The following is a 17,911-nucleotide window of genomic DNA, read 5'->3' as shown; positions in this document are numbered from 1 at the left end:
TTAAAATATATATTTATCTGAGAGAGAGATTCAGGGTGGGGGGGAGCAGAGGGAGAGGAACAAGCAGACTCCTCGCTGAGTGCAGAGTCTGACACAGGGCTGGATCTCGAGACCCTGAGATCATGACCTGAGCCGAAATCAAGAGTTGGGTGCTCAACTGACTGAGCCACACAGGCTTTCAAAGTGTTTTTCTTAGCAGTTTGATTTTATTCACCAGATTCATGACAATTTAGCCACTGAGTATGACCTCACTGATCAAGCTCTCAATAGAGTAGTATAAAAGAGAAATGTAGAATCTTTTAGCATGTGGAACATTGCTACAATACTTTCTTCTTAATAACAGTTATTATTATTATTATTATCTTAATGCTTCATGAATTTGCATGTTATTCTTGTGCAGGGGCTAATAGTCTCTGTATTGTTCCAACTTCAGGTACTGCCAAAGCAAGCACAGAAAACATTATTTTAAAAATAAATAGTGGTTCTTGTAGATTAAAATAAAATTTAGATTAGAAACAATGGATCAGATCAGTGTTTAATGTTTCAGAAGTAACTGGAAGTGATCTGAATGATCTATTGCAAATAAGAGATCAGGTAGGTAATATTTTAATGACTTGAACTCAGCAGCAGAGAGTGGGCATAATTATTTGAATTTGAGAGGTGTTTCAGAAATGGAGGTGGAGGCTGGAAAAGAGGAAATGTTAAACAGAAAGTCAAAATAGAATCCCAAGTGAATAGCTGTGGTGAATGCTTAACTAGCTTTTCATAAAAGTCGAGATACAGATTACATGGTGTTGAGCGGTGACTAAGAGATGAGGAAAAGTGTTTTGAAAGCTCCATAACAGGATATAATAGCATGACATTTAAGACATTTAAAAGTCTAAACTGTCTTCCCATTGTCATCGCCCTTTGCTCTCCAATAACCTTCTCTCTGACCCCCAGTGCGCCCTCCCAGGGATCTAGTAAGTCAGTAATAGAAACACATTCGGCAGTTTCCCACCTTGTGTTTTTATTTATACCATTTTCCTCCTGTGTGATATAACCCTTCTCTCACACCTCTGCTGCCTGCTGAAATCACTCTGGTTCTACAAGGCTCAACTCAAGTGTTGTGTACTTCACCTCCCAGACAAGATCAATTACTTCTTTTTTTATGTCTCCATAAAATTTAGTTCATAATTTGATTATAACCCTCATAACATAATTATTTCAACTGCAGGTTTCATTCTGTTCCCTTAGAATATAAGTGTTCACAGGCTTAACTTGCTTTGTTACACAAATGAGAGTCTCCTTATGTAAACTGCTATGTGTTATTTAACATTAATTAAGACATATTTACCAACTCTTGTCATTCACTGTGCTAAGCTGCTGGTGATGCAACAGTAGGTCAGACCATTATGGTCCCTGCTAAACCTAACACCTAGTAGATGACACAGAGATTCAAAGAGACTAATTAAACGTAGTGTCATAAGCTTGATAATCATGATGATAATGGTGACGATTATGTTAGCTAATAGTTACTGAGTACTTTTATGAGCCGAGCATGATAGAAGCACTGTACATGTATTATTGAATCCAATCCTCACAACATCTCAGTGACAGAGGAAGCACAGAGTTCTTTTATAGAGCCAGGAGAACACTTAACCAAGACTTTGGGAGTCAGTGAAAGCTTGCCTAACAGAGGGATTTCTAAGTTGAGACCTGAAAGAATGACTGGAGATTAGGCAGGTAAGAGAGAAAAACAGTGAGGGGGAGAGAGAGAGAGAGAGAGAGAGAGAGAAAGGGTGTGTGTGTTCCAGTGAGGATTAGAGACAGAGAAAGTATTTCTAATAGGAAGCAAAAACCGGTCTAATATATATACATATATACATATATATATATACACACACATATATATATATATATATATATATATATATATTAAGTGGATATTGGGCTTTCTACTTCCAAAGTCAGACTATATCATGGAGCTTAATTCCTTTGGAAACAGACACAAAAAGCTAAAAACTGGACCACATCCACTGTCTTCACTTTTCAGATAGAAGCACTGAATACTAATTCAAGGAAATGAGTTCCCAATGCCATGCAGAGTCATTGGCAGGAGTCGGGCTCCTAGGCCACTCTCTTTCCAGGACACCCCGCTGGGGCCTCTGTGGATGGTCGCATGGTTTCCTCGTCAGCCAGCCAGCAATAAATGTATGCAGATAAAAACATGTTTTATGATTCCCAACCACCACATTCCAGCTCACGTTCTTCTCTTGATTATTATTTAATAAGAAAACTATAAATTATGGAATATAATAGTACATATCTGTACTTAATCTCTAAACAGATGTGATCTAGAAATGATTCCTCTCAATCTTCCCTTCAACACATCAGTTTCATCCTGAAAACGCATCATGACTTTTTATCTTGTCGGTTATATTTCCATCTTAATCATATCTCTGATGGACAGTCTTAGTTTACTCTTATTTTGAAGTGTTACATCAGTTGTAAGAGCATGGTCTTTGGAGGCTGACAGACTGGCATCCCAATTCTGGGTCTGCCACTTACCAGCTGTGTGACCTTGGGCCAAGCATATAACATGTCTGCATTAGTATCTTGCCTCATGGTGTCCTTGCGGGAATTAAGAGACAGCATGCATATAAAGTACAGTGCATAGTGCTTGATATATGGTTTGTTGTGAAAACTTTTGACTTGTGAGATATATTTTTTACACCAAATCATAAAATCACAGCTAAAATAATAGCTGCTTTAACTATTCCTCTTTACTGATAGGGCCTATAGACTGATAATGTTCTTACCTGCCAAAATGAAATATTCATTTAGCTTCCATCACCAGACTGTAGACTTGTAAGAGCAACAACTAGGAATTTCCTCTACATTCTGGCATCTACTACTATGATCATCACATAGTGAACACTCATATATATACTGGTTAAATTACCTAATTATTTGTTGTCTGAGCCAAAGCTAAAACTCAGGTTTCCTGACATCCAGTTATATATATAAACATATTTTTTTACTACACCAAAAATTAAGACAAAATAAAAATTTCTGATTCTTCATTTTGTAAAGCATGTTCTGGGGGAAATTTGGTCTTAGAAATTTCAGGTTATTCTATGATGTTCCAATATGATGCTTTTTATTCTGCCTGGACCCCACTGGTACAAATTCACATGAATATTAATAGTTGGGAAGGGAGAGAGGACTTCAGCTGAGTAGTTAGGAAGTGAGGCAGTGCTTAGTGTGAATGCCCTGCTGGGTGGTGGATATACTGCATGGCTCAGGCACTGTGTTTATGCATTTTAAATTGCTTTCTTTACAACTCCAGTCCAGAGGAAATATTATCTCTGAGCCAAACTGGATCAGGGTATTCCAACCCACTGAAGTAGAATTGAGAAATCTCAAATAGGCATCATACCCCTTGAACTTGGCTACAGTTACTTATGTAGAAATAAATCCCACAAACGAGCTCCTTCAACATACCATACGTACCCAACCCATAACCTTATAAAGAGAGTATGAACAAATGTTATTTCCAAACCCACTTAAGTCACTTCAGCCGCGGATGGAGTTCCTGGCCCTAATTTTAGTAGCAGCATTAACAGCTGATGGAAATAATGCTGTGGCTTGCAGATGTAAAATACCATAGAAACTTGAACAGTTTCTCCTGATGGGATGACATCAGATTCTCCCAATAACTGAATGCATGCTTTCTGGATTCATCTACTTTTTTACAAAACAGCCGATTATTGTATGCCAAAAAAGTGAGCAGTGGTTTTCCTCCCTCCTTTTGATCTCCCTTCTTGGGTCAATGATAAAATACACATGGAACACACTATCCCTGTTTGCCAATTATGGTGAGATGTACAAAATTATCCTTTAACTTAACATTTATGAAGCAATTGGCTATAAGAACAGCTTCGGCTCAGGTTACCATCTCAGGGTCCTGGGATGGAGCCCTGCATCTGACGCCATGCTCAGCGGGGAGTTTGCTCCAGGCTTCTCTCTCTCCCTTTCCCGCTGCCCCTCCCCCAGCTCTCTCTTTCTCTGTCTCCCTAAAATAAATAAATAAATCTTAAAAAAAAAAAGAAGAGTGGTGACGTGATGGTTTTCAGACAGTAAACTGTGCTAACTGCTTGAAAATACACAAAATTTAGGAGCCGACAGATTCCATTCTTAAGTAGAAGAGGTACATTCTGATGTTTTGGCACTGGTTAAATATTCAGTCATCCCCTGTCCTGTCTGTGGGAAATATGCTAATAGCTTATTGTTACTGCTTGTGAACTTCCTGGGCAAGTGAAACCCAGAATTCCATAGCCCTGATGTCAGCGGGTCTCACTGCATTTGATGGATGTAAATAACCTTGGCTTTAATATTTTGATTGATCTGGAAGGTATTAACAAGGGATTTTTGTCACAAGAGAATCCTACAGAAGCAAATCCTACTCCAAGAGTTGGTTTAGTTTATTTACTCTTACTAATGCCTGATGTCTTTGATCTAGAAATGTCTCCTGAGTTTCCATATTCCATGTTAACAGTACATATTTTAGGTTGGTCATCATCCAACAAATTAAAGTGAGCCTTTAAAAATAGTGTGTCTCCATATATCTCATTTTTCAGCAAACAAAACCAAGAACTAAGTAAAAATAACAAACCTCTTCTTCTGGAAAATTTTTAAAAGTCCTTAATACTAGGAAAACTTATATTTTTAGGTAAAGGACAGCCAAAGGTCTGGTTTGGCATAGGGAATAAAATTGCAAGTTAAGAAATGGAAACAGAAAATTTTTTTTCCAGCTATAAAAGAAAGAAAGAAAAAATATAATCTGTGGCATGTGGTAAGGTCTCCCTGTTGAGAGGATCATGAAGCTTACGAGGGTCGTGACTCAAAGTGGAAAACTCACTGAGGGACAAGAAAGCATTTAGTTTTACTGGATGAACCTTCTGTATATGTTTAAGTGCATGCAGTGTGAAAGTATTTTAAAACATTTATATTAAACTTGGAATGTTTGACACAATTGAAATTTGAAAGTCTTACATGGGTTCCCAGTAACAGTGAGGATTTTCCTCTCCTGTTCTGATTAGTGCCCATATTTCAATTTTGTTTTTCTTTCTGGAAGGATGGGCTACCAGAGGGAGGGAGGGTAAAAAAATAATTTGAGATTGTGCACAAAATTTCCCTAAGTAAATACAAGGTGTGGCCTTTGTTGTTGTATCTGTCAGATGGTGAACTTCTTGGCCACATAATAATCATGTTCACACTCTGATTTTATGACAATTTACGGTACCATTGTGTGCCAGGTACTTGCCCTTTATAGATATAGATACTCTTTCTCAATCAGACAACTGAGGTGAATAAATATATACAAGTTGCTATAATGCTGGAAATCTACTCTGGCAGCCCATCTCATGTTTGGACTGCTTTTAGGTTGGTCTTCATTTGGGGATAATGTACTGAGCCAGGACACAGGCATAAACATTAACCCTGGCACTGCAACCTTGTTGGCTTGTACCATGCTAGAATTTATGAGGTCTCTTCATAGAATTAAGACTCCGGTAGTGATTTAAACCAAACTAATCACACTGGCCATATTGGTTCAGTTCAACTCTGGGATGTCTTAATTTGTTCAGAGGTGCATTAACCAGCAATTAAAATAAATACAAGAATATTTATTGTTCTTTCACTGACAGGCAAAACCCGTAAGTATAACGTAATTTAATATTGAATTATTCAGTTTTTATCAACCCTTCAATATTTAAAATGTCTTGTAGTAAGGATGCCAGAGCCTATTTAAAAATATAAACAGTTCCCGATTTATGATTGTTCAACTTACAGTTTTGGACTTTATCATGGTGTGAAAGCAATATGCATTCAGTAGAAACTGTACTTCGAATTTTGAGTTTTGATCTTTTCTTGGGCTAGCAAGACGCAGTACAATGCTCTCATGATGCTGGGCGGCAGCAGCCGTAGCTCCCAGTCAGCCGCGCAATCGTAAGGCTAAAGAACTGATGTACTTTCAAGCACTCTGTGCTCATACAGCCATTCTCTATTTCACTTTCAGTACAGTAGTCAATAAATGACATACATATGCAACACTTTATTATACAATAAGCTTTGTGTTACATCATTTTGTCCAACTGTAGGCTAAAGTAAGTGTTCCGAGCACGTTTAAAGTAGGCTCGGCTACGCTATGATGTTCAGTAGATTAAATATATTAAATGAATTTTTGATATGTTATTTTCAATTTATGGTAAGTTTATCTGACTGTAACCTCATTGTAAATCAAGAAAGATCTGTAGGTAATGTAAAGCGGTTTGTGTTTATAAAATTATTGATATTTTTAAAGTATTAACTTCCCTTTCAATAAATATTATATTTCAAATCACTTCATCTAAAAATAAGACCCACAAATATCAATAATTCTGTAAGCTAAATTTCCCCTTTTCTTTTGTATTCCTCATAACGCCCAGCACAGAGACTGGCTGATATTTATAGAGGGAAAGAAGACCATAGTGCTGTTGGATTAAAACAAATGTAGATTTTAGGTTCTATATCTGTCAACTATTGCCACAATAATGCTGTGTAACAAACCACTCCAAACACAGTGGCTTAAACCAACAGTTATTTACTCTTATTTACCAGTAAGTTCTTTTCTGAGCTCCTCTCAATATTGTAGTACCTTATCAAATGCAGTTAGTACCAATCAGCACATTTTCAACCTTTGCCTCAAAACTTTTTTCCTCCAATGCTGGAAATTCAATAGGAATTTCTTTTCTCTTTTTGAGGTTCTCCTAGGTGACAGTTTTAACACATGTTGTCTCCATGTAATATTTTCTCAAGGCTTCTTGTTTTCTACCATCCAATCCCAAAACTGATGCACATATTTCAAATATTTGATATGGCAGCACCCCACTGTTGGGTACAAATTTCCACATTAGTCAATATTGCCACAAAAAAACACTAAGAAAATCACAATCCAGTGGCTTAGAAGTAGCAATCGTTTATTCTCTTTTGCATGTTAATAGATCGGCTAGGTCTTGACTGACTAGGCTGGGCTCAGCTGGTCTTGGCTGCAAGTTATGGGTTGGGTCTGAGTCCACTTTAGTCTCCACTGAAGGGTAGGCTCAGATCTCCTCCATGTGTGATGATTCTGGGGTCCAGGCTACAATTGTAATAGCTATCCAGGGGAAGCTTTTCTCATGGTAACTACAGAATTGCAGGATGCATGGCCAGGTACCAGCACATTTCAGTCCTCTGCTATGTCACATCTGTTAACATTTTTTTTGACCAAAGCAAGTCACATGGCTGAGGGTTTGGGAAGTACACTTTGTTTCAAAGTGTAGGTGTAATTATGACTAGAGGGAATTAAACAATTTTCATTACTAATTCAATCTACCATAGATTTCTCTGTTGAAATTTCACTGAAATAATCCAAGTAGTGATTATTCTACCAAAGACTATGGACACTTAAGCTATTTTTCAGTTCCACATTCAGCATTCTTACCATATTTCCTAAAATACCATGCCAACAGTAGGTAACATTAAGCCAGTTTAATAATCTTATAATCAGCCTGGTCATATAGTTGAAAAGATTACTAAAACAAATGAAGCAATCATTTATGCACTATACAAAGCTTAACAATTTTCTTAAGAATGAATGAAATAATAGTCAAAGGAAACCATCAGATCTGACTTTCTTTCTAAGTTGTTTTGAAAGATTCTCTTCAATACAATACCATGAGAAAATAATTTTTGTTAATTCCCTCCCTTAAAAACACCTGACAGGCTTATATTAATGATGAGCTTCCTGTCTGAAATCTACTTTCTTTATCTTGTCATAACGTGTATACATTCTGTTGGGTCCTTAATGGTGAACTGGCAGGGAGAGTAGAAAGAAGCCAACAGTCCCAGGTCACATTGTGTAGAGGGCATTAAGTTTCTCAGTCCAAATCCATGCTTTAGTCATTGTTCAAGGGATCTAAATAGATGGGTGAAAGTTAAGATAGTGGAAAGCTTTGGGCAGAGTTTAACTATAGCGATTAAAGGCAATTTTGTTCCTAAGTGCAGATAGAGTGTGTCCGTATTAGAGCTGCCAGTCACAGAGATACAGAGTCATTTTCCAGTAACCCTGAGAGAGGAGACTTATTTGGCTCTGTTTGCCAGGTTTAGAGCACCAGGAACAATTTCAGATCCCATTTATTGACATGGGAGAAGGCTCTAAGAGTCTGCCATCTTGTTAAGGATTGGCTTAAAAACTAGTCCTGTGTTTTAGTTCTGTTTATTTAAGAATTTGTCTGGCATTTCGCCCCTGGTTCCTGAGAGGTAGCCTATAAATCTCTGGAATTCCCAGAGTGATAAGAGTGTGTTTGTTATTTATGGTGGTCTCCTAAATAGTTTGGGGTAATGAGATAGACTCAAGATGGAGGCTGGCCACAACCAGAAAGAACAAGCATGTAATTAGAGGGTTGTTGCTTTGAGTCACATGGTATCAACCGGACCTCCAGGGAGGGGAGAGAGGCTGAAGACTGAGTTCAATCGCATAGCCAATGATTCAATCAATCATGTTCACTTAATGGAATCCCAATAAAACTCTGGACACCAACACTCGAGGGAGCTTCCCTGTTGACAATATTCTGTGCATATTGTTACACACTGATGTGCTGGGGGAGTGATACCTCCTGGTTCCACAAGGAGATGACACTGGAAGCTTTATGTTGGAACCCTCTCATGCTATGCACCTCTTCTTTTGTCTGGTTATGATTTGTATCCTTTTTTTTTTCTTGCTATAATAAAACTGTTAGCATAAGTATAGTACCTCCCTGAGTTCTGTGAGTTCTTATAGACCAAAACTGAATGGGTAGTGGAAACTTCAAATGTGACTCAGCTGTTCAGGAGTGAGGTACCCAGAGCTGATCGTCTAACTTCAGGGTGTCAGTAGGACAAGTACTGCAAGTGGTCAGAACAGAGCCTGAAATTGCAGTAATTGCATCTGACATAAGAATGGGCTGAGACAGCCAAAGCAGATTGGGACTTGTGTCTTCAGATGACGAAGAAGTCCTCTTGTCTCTCCGAGGTAACAAGAATTTTATTTGACTTTCTAATCACATGTTATTTGCATGTATGTATGTAGTCAAGATTGCCTATTAAATCATGTTCAAAGCAAATGTTCAAAGTATCAAGTAATTGTTAATAAATATTACAAGTATAATAATTATTTTAATTTTTATATCTTTCAAGTATTTGAAAAAGAAAAAAATATTTACCAGTTGTATATTATATAGTATACATTATTTACCTGGTCTTTTTTGTTTGTTTGGTTGGTTGGTTGGGTTTTTTTTGTCCATCTCCATCATTCTGTGCTCTGTTCTGTGCCATGAGGGCTGGATGTCTGGAAGCTATAGTTCCCAGCCACTCTTCCCAGCTGGCTTCCTTTTATGTTCTGGCAATGGGAGGTAGTAGAAAGTGATAAAGTGAAAGGGAAAAAAAGGTATTTTTCTTTTTTTCTCTTTTAAGCATGAACTCTGGCAGTGGCAGAAATAACAGCAAAGATAGAGGCTTCTCTATGGCAGTATGGTCTCCATATTTCCACTCAGGTTCTTGTTGTAGAGTTGGTGGAGGCAAGAGGTGCTTCAGATGCCACTATAGGACAGGGTTCTTGGGCTCTGAATCCCATTGCTATACCTACAGGCTTTGGGATTTTGCAATGTTAGTTGTGGTATCAGCTCCCAGTTTCTTTCAACTGGCTCCAAGGACAGCACTTACAGCAACCTCAGCTACACAGTGATCATGGGATCTGGATGATTTTCCTTCCTCTATCCTAGGAGCAATAGCACTTTTGTATAGTTTCTAAGATCAGGGTTACGTAACCTCCTCCCTTTTGCTCCTCCAGCCATTCCAACACTTTTGTATCCAATTCCTGGTTACATTTTTCTGTTTGTAATATTAATATTTTCCTGACCAGATACAGACTGATAAAGAGGGCAGATAATATATTCATGAAAAATTCATCAAATGGAATTTTTACAAATCAAAAAATATTTTATGTAAATAGGAAAACTCTTTAGAAGAAAAAAAACCCTCTGAAAGTGATATACCCAATTCGAATTCAAGTACTCATTAAATAAATCTTCTGCTATATAAAATTTTATCTTATATTCCACTTTTTTTTTCTTTTGAACACTATTTTTATCTGCAATTTTATTCCCAATTTATTCTACTCTCATATAGTTTGCAAATTATTTTCATGATTCTAAAGCAAAGTATATTGTGATAATGTAAATATGCTATTGTCAAATTTAATAAATATCACAATCAGCCTGAGTGACAATGGGATTGGCTTATTTTACCTACTTAAGTTTAGAGTTCCAATCTATAGCATAAGGACTGAGTAGACCTTGGGCCAGAAAGACTAAAACTCAGTTTTCCTAAACAATGATATGCTATTTAAAATATGAAATGAGGATTTTATTATACAGGTAATTATTTAGGTTTTATATTTCCAATTAACAATGGCCTTCACACTAAGATTGCTTTTTGCAGACAAGCTCAAAATGAGTTTAAAATAAGTCCAAAATGATGCCACATGAAATCTGAAAGTTTCTATGGATTTTTATGTCAGAAACCTTTAAGAATAAATTTAAAACAAGGAACAGAAGCCCTAATCACTTACAAGTAACGAACAGTTATTTTAAGCAAATAATGCATATTCCAGGTAATCATTATAAATTGATTGATATGATATGTGCCTGTAACTGGGCCAAAGAAAAAGCTAGAATGATGTTTTGATGGTTGTCATAGTCAGCTCAGGCTGCTATAACAAAATCCCATAGCCTGCGTGGCTCATGGTTGACTCTCGGTTCGAACCTTTTTCCTGGTTTGCAGACAGCTGCCTTCTTGCTGTGTCTTCACATGGTGGAAATAAAAAGAGCTCTGGTCTCTTCCTCTTCTTATAAAGACACAAATTCCATCATTGGAGCTCCATTTTCTTGACCTCATCTAAACCCAATCACTTCCCAAAGCCTTATCTCCTATTACCATCACACTGAGGATTAGAACTTCAATGTATGTATGGGGTGGGGACAGGGATACAAACATTCAATCCATAAAAATAGTTAAACTCAAGTCATAGACTTTAAACAAGGGAATCATGGCTTTGTAAAATACAATAAATAAGCAAACGAATTCAAGAATAGTTTTAGTAGTTGTTAGAAAATAGTATTCCATATTTTTTCATGTTCTATTTTATAGCCTTAGTCCTCCTAAAATAGTAAAATAGGAATTGTCATTTTTATGCTGATTTCAGTGTTAGTAAATTTTGTTCCAAATTTAAGTTGTTTTAAATTATGGGAGCATCTCTTACTGCTTGTCTCTATTTTGTAGTTGGGAACAAGGTATATTTACTTAGCATAATGACATCCAGATGAAAATATTAAAAAATCTTTTGTGAAAACCATTTGTCTACTTCTATATATCCAGATGTTTATATTCTATAAATAACATAACTAGTGATTATTTTTTAATCCAGCTATTTGGTAACACACGAACACAACCATATTCCTCACATTGCCTTACACCTCAGTTTTCTTGTTTATAATATTTGAGTTTGTTTAGTGTTTATCAGGAAAGTAAGACCAAAATATACAAAATTATTTTAAAATTTTGGGGGAAAGGCTCAAATGCAAGTTATCACCACAATATCATCATTGTTAGAGGTATAATTTTTATTTTTAATATTTAAAAAAACTTGAATAATTAACTACAATCATATATCATAGTCATTCCTTTAACCCAGTAACCCTACTCCTGGTAATTTATATGAAGAAAAAAAAGTAAATTGAAACATATTCTATACTTATGAAGAACTTCCTTTGTCTTCTACTAAAACAAGAAATCTAAATGTTTAAAATAGAATGTGATCTGATAAGTTAAGCACATAGCAGAATGATTACTGTATAATTATGATTATATAAAAACACAGAAAAGTGGATTTGATACAATGTGAAATGGGAAAGCAGAACATATGTTATGCACAATCAGAGAGAAACTGCAAAACAAACATATACATTTTGACAGGTTAATATGCAAAATGAAAATAAGATTTTAGATGGTTGAATTATATTTTTGTTTTTAAAATAATCAATTTCATTCATACTGCACTTTAATTTAAATAAAATGCTTCCTTCAAGTTAAAATGCTTTATTTGGAAAGACATTGAAGTTATGAGTAAGAATAGAAACTAGAAAGGACTTTAAAGTTTGTTACTAGAGGTAGAATAAGTCTACAAAACCAAAAAATCTTCTTGACTATACTTAAATAGCAAAATTTGGGGGGAAAATGTTGGGATTAAGGTCAATAAAAACATTCTTTTTTCTCATTTCATGTTTGTACTAGTTGAGAATAAAGGCAGAGGAGGTAGATAGATGGAGATAAAATTATCAGCTTAATTAATGAGAAACTGACTGGATGGTGTGGCATTAGATTTGGACCAGGAAGGCTTGCTTCTTCCATCACTCTAATTCCGTGGTGTAGAAACCTTGAGATAGAGCACCGAGGGGCAAACCACGAGAGATGCACTTACCAGGACTGTATGCCAACTAAAAATGGAGAAGGAAGGGCGAAGAGCAGAAATCCCCAAAGAGAAGAGCTTGAACTTGTTTCCCAGGTCTTGTCCAGCCCCCTCAAAACACTGACCAGGGGTTGTCACCTGCGTGCAAGTTTCTCTTTCCTACTGTGACACGTCAGTCATCCGATGACTGACACAATCAGATGCACAATCATATTTGCACAATCAGATGCAAAACAATACTCTACAAATGTTTATTTTATTGTAAATCTAGGAATGAAGTTGTGAAGGAAAAAATGCCAGGATGAATTTTTCTCTGGAAGCTTTATTTTGCACGATTTTTCCAGTGAGAGAAAAATATCTTTAAATTATTTGTGTGTGTGCAGAGTTGCAACTAGAGTGAGGTAAGTAAGGCACTTGCCTTTTGGGCTAAACTTAAGGGGCTGCCAAAAAAAATCAGTAATCAATACAAATAACATTTTTTTGCAATATTTTTAAGAAATCACAATTAGTGCAAGCAAATCATGATGAATGATATATTAAAATATTACATAAAGACAGGATCGGGATTATTGTTTTTTTCTTTTGCTTCAGACTCCATTATGGTTGGGCATGGCACTGATTTGTTGACTGAAATTAATATATTTTAAAAGAATATTTTTCAAGCTCTTTTTTTAATGTAAGGAATTTAATTCTAGAGTTAAATCTGAGAAGTAAAAAAAAGTGTTTTAAAAACTCTGAAAGTCTGAAGTTTTAAAAATTTGGTTAGTTATTCTTGTTAGCAAGAGTTGAAAGACAAGGGTAATACTCTTATGAATCTATAATAAGAAATAATTTCAGGCTCAGAAATTTAGAGCAAACAGTATTTTTACAAGGTCAAATTCTTCCCAAAGTTCTGTAAAACATCCTTGTTATTCACCAAAATTTATTGTGTACCTACAGAATACCATGTGCTGCTAGGTGCTGAGGATACATCTCTATTTTTCTCAGTCTTCAAAAACACACTTTGAGTCCAGGGCTGTTATATCACAGAGAAAACCTTGCAGGATAAAATAGGAAAGATTTTTTTTCTCTTATCAGCTTCTCTAACAATGTATTTAGAAACAATGGTCTTTTTCCTACTTTATAAGATGGGGGCAATTTACCAACTCTCTTCTATATGCCAAAGAAGCTCCTGGGGTCTTCAAGGCTAGGAAGTGCTTTGAGCTACTGAACTCTTTTGATTATAAGCCAGAGGACAAGGAATAATCCTGTCTTCCTCTCTGCTGTATTCCAGACCAGGTTTAGCACAGAGTTCTGTGGCCAGACTCTTGGTCAGAAGACCAGCATTTAATACCAACTCTGTTTCTTGGTGATTCTGTGACTTTGATCAGGATCATTAACTTCTCCGGGCCTCAGTTTCCTCCCTGATAAAGCACAGTGAGGTGTCATAAGAATTCGTTGAGGTGTAGGAAGTAAATCCAGCTTTAAACCAATAAAGTCCTTTTCTACAAGCTGTCATTTCACCTAGTATAGAAGTTGGCCATTTTTTTTCTGTAAAGGACCACCGAGTAAATATTGTTGGCTCTGCAAGCCATATGGCCCCTATCACAACTACTCAGTTCTGCTGCTGAAGTGCAAATGTCACCACAGATAATATGTGAATGAATAGGCATGGCTGTGTTCCAATAAAACTTTACAAAAGTAGGTGGTGGGCCAGATTTGGCCCTTAGGCCATAGCTATGCCAATTTCTGACCTAGGACAATATCGTATGGATTTAGGCACTTAGAATCTTTTCATGTTAAAGATCACTAGACTCTAAACTCCATGAGGACAGGAACTCCTGTTGGTGTTCTCTAAGAGCTTAATTAAAGTTTTGCACTTTTTCAGGAAATGTTAGCTTCTCAGCTCAGAGCAGTGCCTGGAACTTAACAACTGAATAAAAAATAACATAGATATCTTTTTGATCTAAAAATCCTACAACATATAAAGTCATGGTAAGACTTTCTACTGTATACCCATTCTTTCCACACCTGTTTTTACACAGTAGACAACTGTCCTGGAGAGTTTCACCTTTTTCCTCTCAGCATCACATCAGTGATGGAGATAGTGCTATAACTATTAAAAAAAGAAAATACCCATGATCTGGATAATATGTTATTTATGCCCAAGCCCATAAAAAATGTTAAGGTCCATGGGAGTCAACATCATGTATCACATGACTTGTTAGAAACAAAGGGATTATGAATGACTTCTGTGATAGTTCCCTAACAAAGCAGTGTTACAGGCATGATACCATTTGGACCTTGTGAAACTTGTGCTTGATAGAATTTTAATGGAAACATGCTATATGTCATTAAGCATTTCTTCTTTTCCTCCACATCCTCTGCCTTTTTATTCTTTGCGTTCTTTCTTACGAGTACTTTTTTTTTCCAGGCATGGTGTTTCTAAAGGTATTAAACATATCCAGGAGAGACTGTATCTGAAACCTGGACTGAACCCAAAGGCTAGTCTTGTCACCAAATAGAGATATCATTCACTGACAATTCTGCTTTCAGAATTGTTAATGTGTAGGGACAGATGTGAGACTTTCTGCACTGTTATCTATGGAAGGCTTTTAAAAGAATAAAAATGTGTAGAAAACAATGGAAAAGTAGAGCTTAATGTAGAGTTTTTTTACTTTTCCAAGAATTTTTTTAAAATACATATAATCCGGGCGCCTGGGTGGCTCAGTTGGTTAAGCGACTGCCTTCGGCTCAGGTCATGATCCTGGAGTCCCTGGATGGAGTCCCGCATCGGGCTCCCTGCTCGGCGGGGAGTCTGCTTCTCCCTCTGACCCTCCCCCCTCTCATGTGCTCTCTCTCATTCTCTCTCTCTTAAATAAATAAATAAAATCTTTTTTAAAAAAAATAAATAAAATTAAAAAATAAAATAAAATACATATAATCCTACACAAATGTATTTTAATTTCAGAATTTCAGATTATAGAAAATATATACTTAGGAGTTTGTGATTCTAAGAAATGCCCCCAATTTTAGGTAAAAGTGAACCAAGCAAAATATGATAGAGGTTCTATATAAACTTGGCCCAAGAACATTATATTAATAGATGATTATTCAGTTTTATTTATTTATGTAACAAAAAAATTAAAACATGGTTATTACATCAAAGCTCTGTATTTGGACCTGGGAAGACCACAAAGATGGTCTTTACCAACAAAGATGTATTTGAAGGTATCCCAACATTGAAAAACCTTGCCATGTAGTCCAGGAAGTAGACTGCATACAGATTACTCAAGGAAGTAAGGAAGCAAGAATGGGGGAGGTAAGAAAGAGGCAGCTATTATTAAAGTGACCGGATTTGGGCCAAGTGTAAAGAGGCCAAGCCTCAAGATTTCAGTTTGGAATGTTATTATTACAGAGAGGAAGAACCCACTTCAAATTTCACCCTAACACACGGTTACCGATAAAGAGCCCCAGTAGGGCATTGGTCAAAAGAGCAGGCTATTTAGAGAGACTACTGCTAGGAGTTACTGCCAAAGGAGAATATCAACAAAAATACTAATACCCAGGTTGGAAATAGAATTCAAGAGGGGTCATCTTTCCTTTTCCTGGTGTATTTTTATCTGCATTGTGATAAAATCGAATGCAATATACTATTTTCTATAGGGGCCACTATTTAGACTGTTCATTTTCTGACATACCTTAAAGTCTATCTTGAAGTTGCATTTAGTGGCCAGAGTTTGAAAGTTCTATTTAAATCTGTAAAAGGCTTAGGTATGGCCTAAGCTGCTAGTTCAAAGCTTGAGAGTCCTCAGTGTTAGGGATGTTGGGGAAAACAGTCCATATGTCCTAATATTTACTACCTAGAGGGAAAGGACATAATTTGTAACTTTTGCTCTGAGTTCAAATGGTACATAATTAAAATAGCCTGTGCTTCTAAAACACTGCAAAACTGTTATGGTCATAAGGTTTGGTGTTGCACCTTTAGTTCAAGGTCACTTCAAAACCGTATTGTGTACTGATCGGTGACCAGGTAGATGCAGAGCAAGATTGTTGGAATGGACTGGAAATGGTTCTCTTTGCCCAAGATTAGAAAAGGGATTTTATTAGCAGAATAAGAGAAAATCCAAATATACATGGGATCTGCACATTAAGAGGACTTAGAACAGGCTGTGTGCTGGTTTGCAGTGTCCTGAATGATAATGGTGTGTTTCTATATGGTTTGGGGTGATAATGCAAGATGATCCTGACTGCAAGATCACATTGAAGAAACATATATACATTTTTTCTTTTGGCTGTAATTTACCTATCCTTTCCTGAAATGCCAGTTTGGGGGCATTCCATGCAAGCACGAGGCTAGAAAGATAATAAAAACCAAATGAGTGCTTGGCACATTTCTCAGACTGTAATGAAACCAGAGTAATTGAGAGAGTCAGCAAATCACAGTTATCAATCAAATTGTGAAGGTGGTGGGTATAGATGCCAGGTCTGATTTGCTGTTGTGGTCCAGAGAACCTGTTTTGTTTTGTTATTGATGATTTTTGTTTGGTGTTTGCATTATTCTCGAAAACAGGACAACACACATTGTCCCACTAGGACATACTTACACTTCAACTTGAGAGTGTGGGTTAAAAGTCACAGGGTACGGTCAATTTTTAAAAGGAATCTGCATAGAAAATAGCTGATCTTAAGGGTATAAAGAAAGCAGATGAGCTAATTGCAAATATAAATAAAAAGAAAACAGGCACTTCAATTAGTGCATCAGTTAATCTGGATAGATTGAAAACTCACTTCCCACTCAACTCTAAAATTAATCTTCTCTGATAATGGAAGAGATGTCATTGCAGTGATTTCAGAAATAATGAATTTACCAAGAAATTTAATAAAAGAAAAGGATAAATCCCAGAACTTGGCATTTAAAGAAAATATGGTTGCTCCTGAATTTTCACTTACCTCCCTTTTTCCTCCTTCATTTGATCTTGCTTTTATCCAGAAAACACAATTATCTTTTCTTTTCTTCCTTTTTTTCTAAATAAAAGACCATTTCTGGTATTCAGACTGGATTCAGAACAAAAGCAGTTTTCACCCTAATTCTGAATTTTAAAAATTTTGAGATTTTTTGTTGCTCCAAACATTTTATTAAATGTAAATGTTGACCAGCGAGTCACCCAAGGCTCAATTTTCAACATTTAATTTCTGATGAAAAAGGAACTGGCTTTAACCACCATTTAAGGGAAAGAACAGTTGCCTCTCTCCTACTGATAAAAATTTCAGCATTATAGGCAAGTTCCCTTGATGCTAATATAGATATGGTGGGCCCAACAGACAGGTGGGGTTGGCAAATAAATGTTCATTTCTTCCTTTTAT

The 17,911-nt window shown here is 36.3% G+C and overlaps 1 pseudogene; it reads right to left on the bottom strand.

Moving 5' to 3' along the window:
• Positions 1–355: 355 nt before the first annotated feature.
• LOC118010946 lies at positions 356–452 on the bottom strand (annotated as a pseudogene).
• Positions 453–17,911: the final 17,459 nt, after the last annotated feature.

This window comes from Mirounga leonina, unplaced genomic scaffold, assembly GCF_011800145.1.
Source record: "Mirounga leonina isolate KUSES-001 unplaced genomic scaffold, KU_Mleo_1.0 Mir_129, whole genome shotgun sequence".
Classification (NCBI taxonomy): Eukaryota; Metazoa; Chordata; class Mammalia; order Carnivora; family Phocidae; genus Mirounga; species Mirounga leonina.
This window is presented reverse-complemented; position numbering and strand designations above follow the sequence as displayed.